We start from the raw sequence: 9,997 nt of genomic DNA on the forward strand, positions 1-9,997 counted from the left end.
CTCCTCCCAGATAGTCACAAACACCACAATAAATTTAGAAGAGGAATTTATGCCGTAAATGACAACAGATTTAAGAAATTAACATGAAAGGAATCCAACAGAGATCTTTCATAACCCCAACGCTCCAGGAAAAGACTGTGCAGGGAACTTTCTGGCCATGCTAAGACATTCCCAAGCAGGCTTCTCACACCCAACTTAAACCAAAAATGTAAAGAAAAGGCAAAAGGTCACCAGCTACTTGCTAAAACACAATTATTTCAACACATCTTTAGAATCTACCAATTTCAAAGAGAAAAAAAAAATCTGTGACACCTATTTAAAAGATAGTGTAGACCTACTTTGGTCAGCGAGGAAAAACAATGGTTCCTGTGTCATTAATATAAAAACAATTTCTGGTTGTTACCCTTATGGAGTTCACCAGTATTTGCTCATTGCAAGAGCCAACTGATCACAGGAAAATTTATGACTGTTTATTAACAAGTAAAATTTATGAAAATAGCAAAGGTGCCACAGCAATTTAAAAAAAAAAAACATGAAAATAACATCAGTATTATAAAGCAGAACATTACAATGCACAATCCTCAAATGCAAAAAAATGATAAGAGAAAAAATAACATGTTTTACAAAGTGGTTATCGCAAAAAAATTCTATATCTTATTAAACTAATAATTTGTAGAACTAAAATAACTTTGTGGCACTAATTTAATCACTCTAATATATTTCAGTTAGTTAGCAAACAATGAGCACTGTGTCATTATACTGAAACTACAATGAATTATGTGATTGTTACCCCTATGGGGTTCCTCACTATAAAGATGCCCCATGCAAAGGCTTATCGATCACAGTCCAATGAGAATGAATAGCTATCTGACTGATAAACGAAGCAATGCCACAGAAATGAATTTACAAAACAAAATATCACAAATCTAATACATCACACAAGAACAAACATTGATCAATAAAACAGCTCTGAAAGTACAATAGTCAGTGTCTAAAAAAAACAGCAATAAATAAAACACCTGCAAAATGCAAGAGTCACATTCTAAAAAAAACAATAAATAGAACACCTGCAAAATACAAGAGTCAGTCTACTAAACACCAATAAATCGAACCCCTACAAAACACACGAGTCAAAGTTTCTCTGACAGAAATACACGTATATGCATTGGACTAAGAACCATACAATCACTATTCACTGACACACTCAGTAGTTCCACTGTTCCAAGGCACAAAATAAGGGGAGGGGGGGTTCGTCGACGCCGCTGTCAGTAGGAATTTTTGTCCATCTGTTGCATGCAATCCCGCCGTCTCTGTCCTCTTATGAAGTTTCTTTTGGTGGCCCGTGTCACTTACATCTCGATTTGGTTCCATGTTTGTGTTGTCAAATTCGTGCGGTATCCTCGTTCGACACACCAGGTTGATATTCCTGGGCAAGGATGACACTTAATGGCTCTTCTTTGTGCCACCCTTAGCTACCAGAGAACATCGAACTATGATTTACTGTCGCTTGACAGTGGGCATCCGTCAGGAAATGTTGATAGGCGTCGTTGAAGTCTGCCAGTTTCTATGGACAGTATGTGTCAAAAGGCTCCACGCCCCTTGTGTTGTTACATTCTTGAGTTATCCTCAATTGGCTCGCCAATTTGATATTCCTGGGCAAGGATGACACTTAATGGCTCTTCTTTGTGCCACCCTTAGCGATCAGAGAACATCGAACCATAATTTACTGTCGCTTGACAGTGGGCTTCCGCCAGGAAATGTTGATAGGCGTCGTTGAAGTCTGCCATTTTCTCTGGACAGTACCTGTCAAAAGGCTCCGCGCCCCTTTATCCCCTGCCTTCTGTCGTTTCACCATGCCTGTCTCGTCACGGTCGCGTGCGTGTGGTGCGTAGCCAGCAGACGGATTACCGCGCGGTGGACCGCTCGGCCATCTCAGGTCATCGCCTCCATGAAGGGTCGCACTGGTGCGGCCGCCCATTAGCTCTGGGTGCAAGGGAAAGTGTTTGCCCTGCAGCCCTTCTTTTGTTGGCGAGCGTGCTCCAGAAGTGGCCTGGCTGACAGTGTGTCCTGCTGGAAAACCTGCCTGTTAACACCTAGTCCTCCTCCTCACTGCTCCCGCTGTCTCGTAAGAGTTTAGCCGGTTCGCTTTCACGTTATCAACTGCTTTCACAGAAATTGTTCATCATAGTTATGTGATTACAAAATGTCATACATAATACCATTTAGTATTGTCTTTCACAATTTTTAAGAACAAAAGTGAGACTTAATTTTTTTAAATGAAAAAGTTAGATGAATCGACAATATAAAAATAAAAGTTAATTGACTTGACAATATAAAAAATAAAAGTGAAATGACTTGACAGTATAAAAATAAAAATTAAATGAACTGACAATATACACTCCTGGAAATGGAAAAAAGAACACATTGACACCGGTGTGTCAGACCGACCATACTTGCTCCGGACACTGCGAGAGGGCTGTACAAGCAATGATCACACGCACGGCACAGCGGACACACCAGGAACCGCGGTGTTGGCCGTCGAATGGCGCTAGCTGCGCAGCATTTGTGCACCGCCGCCGTCAGTGTCAGCCAGTTCGCCGTGGCATACGGAGCTCCATCGCAGTCTTTAACACTGGTAGCATGCCGCGACAGCGTGGACGTGAACCGTATGTGCAGTTGACGGACTTTGAGCGAGGGCGTATAGTGGGCATGCGGGAGGCCGGGTGGACGTACCGCCGAATTGCTCAACACGTGGGGCGTGAGGTCTCCACAGTACATCGATGTTGTCGCCAGTGGTCGGCGGAAGGTGCACGTGCCCGTCGACCTGGGACCGGACCGCAGCGACGCACGGATGCACGCCAAGACCGTAGGATCCTACGCAGTGCCGTAGGGGACCGCACCGCCACTTCCCAGCAAATTAGGGACACTGTTGCTCCTGGGGTATCGGCGAGGACCATTCGCAACCATCTCCATGATGCTGGGCTACGGTCCCGCACACTGTTAGGCCGTCTTCCGCTCACGCCCCAACATCGTGCAGCCCGCCTCCAGTGGTGTCGCGACAGGCGTGAATGGAGGGACGAATGGAGACGTGTCGTCTTCAGCGATGAGAGTCGCTTCTGCCTTGGTGCCAATGATGGTCATATGCGTGTTTGGCGCCGTGCAGGTGAGCGCCACAATCAGGACTGCATACGACCGAGGCACACAGGGCCAACACCCGGCATCATGGTGTGGGGAGCGATCTCCTACACTGGCCGTACACCACTGGTGATCGTCGAGGGGACACTGAATAGTGCACGGTACATCCAAACCGTCATCGAACCCATCGTTCTACCATTCCTAGACCGGCAACGGAACTTGCTGTTCCAACAGGACAATGCACGTCCGCATGTATCCCGTGCCACCCAACGTGCTCTAGAAGGTGTAAGTCAACTACCCTGGCCAGCAAGATCTCCGGATCTGTCCCCCATTGAGCATGTTTGGGACTGGATGAAGCGTCGTCTCACGCGGTCGGCACGTCCAGCACGAACGCTGGTCCAACTGAGGCGCCAGGTGGAAATGGCATGGCAAGCCGTTCCACAGGACTACATCCAGCATCTCTACGATCGTCTCCATGGGAGAATAGCAGCCTGCATTGCTGCGAAAGGTGGATATACACTGTACTAGTGCCGACATTGTGCATGCTCTGTTGCCTGTGTCTATGTGCCTGTGGTTCTGTCAGTGTGATCATGTGATGTATCTGACTCCATGAATGTGTCAATAAAGTTTCCCCTTCCTGGGACAATGAATTCACGGTGTTCTTATTTCAATTTCCAGGAGTGTAATATCTAAATCCACCACACTAATGTGGTTCACTTGCGTTTTAAGAAATCAAATGCTACTTATTAATTCACTAAGATGAATAGGATTATGCCTTGTGGAAGTATGGGGCAGGACAGCATAGGGTTCACATGTTATTTACACACACACACACACACACACACACATGCACACCTGTTGTCTATACTACAAACTAACTACCCATAAACATGTATTACTCAAAATTATACTTCAATCCACTACTAGTTAATCCAACAAGCTACGTCAATGCTACTTCAACACAGTGTTTATACCACTACAACATTGTTCTAATTCATCCTCTTCTTGACGCTCACGGCATATGTCTCGTCACAAGATAAATATGGAGAAACTTTCCTTAAACATACGTAGTAAAAAGAACAATGGTTATTTGCACGCCAAAACATTTATACCAGTTGACACACCTGATAAGAGACTCGCAATTATACATTTATCATACTCATATGTTCATACATAAAACAGTAAGACAATTTCATCTAAGATTACGTTATCACAAGAATTAATCACACAGATGACTCTGAGAAGGGTAAAAATATTTTCATTATACAGGTTATACTACATTTTCTTACCAATTTCGTTCCTTCTTTAAGTTACCTTTCACTTCCAAATCAGTTATTTCGCCTGTGGTGGTTATTCTGGATTCATTTCTCATTAATGGCAAAATTGTGGTCTCCTCTACTCTGTAAAACAGTTTCATCTTAACATCCTATTGAACTTACAACTGACAAAAAAGATCCGAATCCTCCTGTAGTTTAAATGACAAATGTTTTGCTTCATCCTTATTACATTAAACCAAGCTTTCCTTCGGCCTCTTAGTCAAAATTATTTAATCTTCCTCTACCGTCAAGAGGGAAATTTCTTCAGTACAACTCATATAGGCTGCAGTGCATCCTGCACCAGCGAAAACAGTAAGCTGTAATGCTCACAGCATCAGCAAAACACATAAACGTCACTTTTCTAGGACAAGTATTAACGCAGAGTAATTTTCCAGGCTCTGGCTCAACATCAATCAAGACTACAAAAAGGATCCATATTTCTGTTCCATTCTCCATTTGCTGGCAAACTGCTCGTCATTTGACTACCATAATAATATTTCAGGGCCACGTACATTACACAAACCACAATTCTTCTTTTACCTCGAAGGGAATCAATCTACTTGCGAAATCCACAGACAGCACTTTACATACTCAGCTATAAAGAACAAAAAGAATATATCATCAATATTAACATATTAGCGCATATTGGGAAGCCATTGGTTAAACAATCGTATTATCGCATCCTGTTTTCAAGATTCCAAACTTTCTCATTCCTTTCTCAGAGTTCTCCTATTTTAAAATATTCATACAGCATGCATACTATAGTAAGAGATTCTCATTTATACTGACAGATATAGAATAGTAATAGATAGATAGTAGCACTGAAAGCAGAAAATCGGGAGCAAGGCTACTAACAGCTACAGACCTGGGTTTGTCAGACCCATAATACCCACAGATCAGATATTCCCCTGAGTTTTGCATTAATTCAACATAGATCTTGCTTCCCTCAGGAGTTACTCTTTTCAATTTACACAAAAAAACCATAGACATCACTTCAATCAATCACATAGAAACATCTTTATCATTATTTTTACCAACATATTATTCAAAATGCATATGTCACAAATTTAAACTAATGAATTCTTTCTCCTCACCGTCCTCTCTACTCCGCATAGTCCTCTCTATATACCCTATGTACTCATTTGCCATGTCGCACATTTGTTCCGATTGCGCGCCTTCTGCGCTGATCATTTGTCATTGCCGGTTTTGTTCATTTCCATTTGCTGGATTATGTCTAGAGTTGGCCGGCCGAATTTCAACACCCATGTGGTGCTCCACCTACAATCCTATTCCCACCGTGTTCATCGTAGTATCGATTCTGGTTACCGTACCTGTAGCGTTCATGATTTTGTCCACGTCCTCTATCATTTCCGTTGTTCCACCTGTGCTCGCGAGTGTTACCCCAGTTTCTATACGGCCGGTCCCGATTATTGTTCCGTTCGCGTCGCGACGACCAGTTACGCCGTTGATTAATACTACGGCCACGACTGCGGTCACACTACTGTGCCCCGTAATAACTTTGTGCTTGATTAGGCCGGTGTGGTGTCACCGCCAGACACCACACTTGCTAGGTGGTAGCTTTTAAATCGGCCGCGGTCCGCTAGTATACGACGGACCCGCGTGTCGCCACTGTCAGTAATTGCAGACCGAGCGCCACCACAAGGCAGGTCTAAAGAGACGTACTAGCACTCGCCCCAGTTGTAGAGCCGACGTTGCTAGCCATGGTTCACTGAGAATTACGCTCTCATTTGCCGAGACGATAGTTAACATAGCCTTCAGCTACAGTTGCTACGACCTAGCAAGGCGCCGTATTCAATTGCTATAATACTTCTGTATCATCAAGAGCAATGTTCTACAAATGTGGATTAAAGTTAAGTATTCCAGAAGCTACGTACTTTTCCTTATAGCATTTATTACGTATCCTGTTTCAGACCTCACGCCAGACTGCTTGAGTTTAATGCGTGCATTTCGGCCTTCTCTAGCTATACAACAAGTGGCGACGAGGCTTAAAAGAGGATTTCGCGTTCGTATTGCACTCATTTACTTGTATCATGGCTTCGCCACAATCTCCAGATGTACTGTCCGAATTTTATCGCTTGCAGACTCAGCAGACGCAGGCGTTATTGGATGCCCTTGGACAGCTCGTCCAGGGTCAACGTGCGCTGCAGAACGATGCGGCCGCCGCCGCTTCACCGCTACAGCAGCCACAACACGCAGTTGCACCCCAGTTTCGTCCGTTTCAAGCAGAAGTGGAAACTTGGACGGAGTGGTCACGCCAATTTGGATTCCATCTCGCCGCCTACAGAATTCAAGGTAACGAGCGGCAGCCTTTTTTGTTAGCATCCGTCGGTATGCAGACGTACCGTGTGATAGTGAAATTGTTTCCACGACGCGACGTAGCAACTCTGTCCTACGAAGAAATTTTGTCTGCTTTAGATGCCTATTTCAAAGAAACAGTCAATGTAGTTGCAAAAAGGTATATGTTCTTTCGTACAAAATGTACTGCCGGTCAGACTAATCAGGAGTGGGTTGCAACTTTGCAAGGCCTTACAAGGGATTGTGCTTTTGAATGTGAATGTGGACTCCCTTATTCAGATACTATGGTGCGTGATGCAATTGCACAGAACGTTTCTGATGTTCGCATAAGGGAACAGATTTTGAAACTAGTCAATCCCTCCCTTCAACAAGTGATAGACATATTGGATAGGCAAGACACACTTAACTTTGCTCAGGAATCATTTGAAACTTCGCCAGCTGTGTGTCACATTAACCGGCCCGCCGGGCGAGCTGCATGGAACTGTAAACAGCCCTCGCGCACGTCCGCGCAGCCCCGTGTGCCGCGTAAGCAAGCAAATGCAGTGAAATCATGCCCGAGGTGTGCTACTAGATATTCGTGTGAGAATTGCCCGTCCCGCCAAGCTATTTGTTTTTTCTGTAATAAGAAAGGTCATGTTCAAAGTGTTTGCCAGAAAAAGCTCAGATCGGACACTCACAACCATTCCAGGCCCTTTGCTTCGCGCCGGAATCGAACCAAGAATACTCAGGCTCGTGAACCTTCACCCATGGACATTCATGTAGTTAATGCCACTCCGCCCAGTGCTCATCTCTCTAACAGTGACTGTGTTCATCCCACACAAAGTGTGCATTGACATTGACGGAAATCACGTCAAGTCGCAAGTGTTTCTGTACCAGTGTCTGTTCACGTTGCATAAAACAGTCGCTCTTGTCGTCAGCAGGACAATAAACTTTTTGTAGATTTGGACTTTGACGGACAAGTGATACCGTTCCAGCTCGATACCGGAGCTGCAGTTTCATTGCTCAATAAAGACACATACAAACAACTGGGCGCACCTCCGCTGCGTGCCGCAAATGTTAAGTTACATAGTTATTCCAGACAGCATATCCCTCTGTTAGGACAGTGCAGCCTTCTTGCAACATACAAGGGACAAACAAAACTTGTGTCATTTTACGTCCTTCATTCTTCTTCTGCAGTGAACTTGTTTGGTTTAGATTTATTTCAGTTGTTTAACTTGTCTATAGTCAATCAGGTCCTATCAGTGAACCAGACTGTGCCTTCAGACAGTGTTTCTCGTCTGTGTGAAGAATTTGCAGACATTTTTGCACCGGGCCTGGGCTGCGCCAAGAACTATGAAGCACATTTGGAACTGAAAGTCAATGCGCAAACGAAATTTTTCAGAGCGCGCAATGTTCCCCACGCATTGCGTGATGAGGTCGCAAGAACATTAAATGATTTAGAATCACAAGGTGTAATTGAGCGTGTGCAGGCTTCTCTCTAGGCATCACCCTTAGTAATTTTGCAAAAACCTTCCGGAAAATTGAGACTTTGCGTGGACTTCAAGGCAACAGTGAATCCACAACTAGTGACTGCAACTTTTCCTTTACCCTGCCGGGAAGATCTTTTTGACAAACTGTGCCCGGGTAAATATTTTTCGCAGTTGGACCTAGCAGATGCGTACTTGCAAATACCGGTGGACGAAAAATCCCAGCGCATATTGGTGGTTAACACGCATCTTGGATTGTACCGCTTCAAATGACTGCTATTCGGGTGTGCATCCGCCCCTGCATTGTTTCAGCAATATCTGCAAACTGTTTGTGCGTCGGTCCCTACTGCAGCAAACTATCTGGACGATATTGTGATCTCCGGAAAGACGGCCGCAGAACATTTAGACAATCTCCGAACATTATTTCAGGTCTTGCGACAAAATGGTCTTCGCTTGCGGAAGGACAAATGTGTGTTTTTTGATCGTGACTTACCATATCTGGGACATGTAATCAATGACCAAGGCGTACATCCCAGTGCAGAGCACCTTCGTGCCATACAAGACTTGCCTTTGCCGCAGAACTTGAAGCAGCTACAGAGTGTACTGGGTAAAATAAATTACCATCACTATATCCCCATGCCTCTTCCATTTCAGCTCCGCTTCATCGCTTACGCCGTAAAGGTGTTCCGTTCGTCTGGTTGACGGAATGCGAACGCGCCTTTTGCCAGCTAAAATCGGCGTTGCTTTCCACTACTTGCCTTACGCCATTCGATCCCCAGAAACCCCTTTTGTTGATGGTAGATGCATCGGATTTCGGGATCGGTGCTGTGCTTGCGCACAAAGATGGATCGCATGATCGCCCTATTGCCTTTGCGTCCAAATTGCTCTCGTCAGCGCAAAGAAATTATTCACAGATAGAGAAAGAGGCTTTGGCTCTCGTGTTTGGTGTTACAAAGTTTCATGATTTCTTGTATGGTCGTCACGTTACCATCATCACAGACCACAAACCTTTGACATCGCTTTTTCATCCGACCAAGCCTGTACCTCCACGTACGGCGCAGGAATTCATTCGCTGGTCTATTTTCCTCTCGCAGTACCGCTACGATATCTTGTATCGGTCCACTGCTAAGCACGGAAACGCCGATGCGTTGTCCCGTTTGCCTGTTGCTGAGGATAAAGCATTCGATTCTTCCGAACTTGCTTGCATGTTCATTGATGCAGAAACTGATGACGTGGTCGAATCGTTTCCGATTGATTTTCGTCGTGTAGCTGCAGCCACAGCTGCCGACCCTGTCCTTGCTCCCGTTTTGCGTTTTGTTGCTATGCTATGGCCCTTGTCCAAGTCACGGATCGAGGATCCGTTGGTTCGCCGATTTTTTGTTCACAGGGAGCGACTTTTTGTTCGACGTGGTGTTTTGTTGTTGCGTTCTGATAATGATCAGTCTAGGGTCGTGGTCCCACGTTCGTTACAGTCCTCTGTCTTAGCGCTTCTCCACCAAGGACATTGGGGTATAGTGCGTACGAAACAACTTGCTCGTCAGCACTGTACTTGGTTCGGAATCGATGCTGCGATTATGAATATGTGCTCTTCTTGCATGGCGTGTGCCGAACAACAATCCGCGCCACCGCGGAAATTCTTTGCATGGCCAAAAGCCACTTCCCCTTGGCAACGCTTACACATAGATTTCGCTGGCCCATTCTGGAATGCTCGATGGTTGGTTGTGGTCGATTCCTTCAGTAATTTTCCTTTTGTTGTCCGGATGT

The sequence above is a fragment of the Schistocerca cancellata genome, chromosome 4 (assembly GCF_023864275.1).
Source record: "Schistocerca cancellata isolate TAMUIC-IGC-003103 chromosome 4, iqSchCanc2.1, whole genome shotgun sequence".
NCBI classification, from domain to species: Eukaryota; Metazoa; Arthropoda; class Insecta; order Orthoptera; family Acrididae; genus Schistocerca; species Schistocerca cancellata.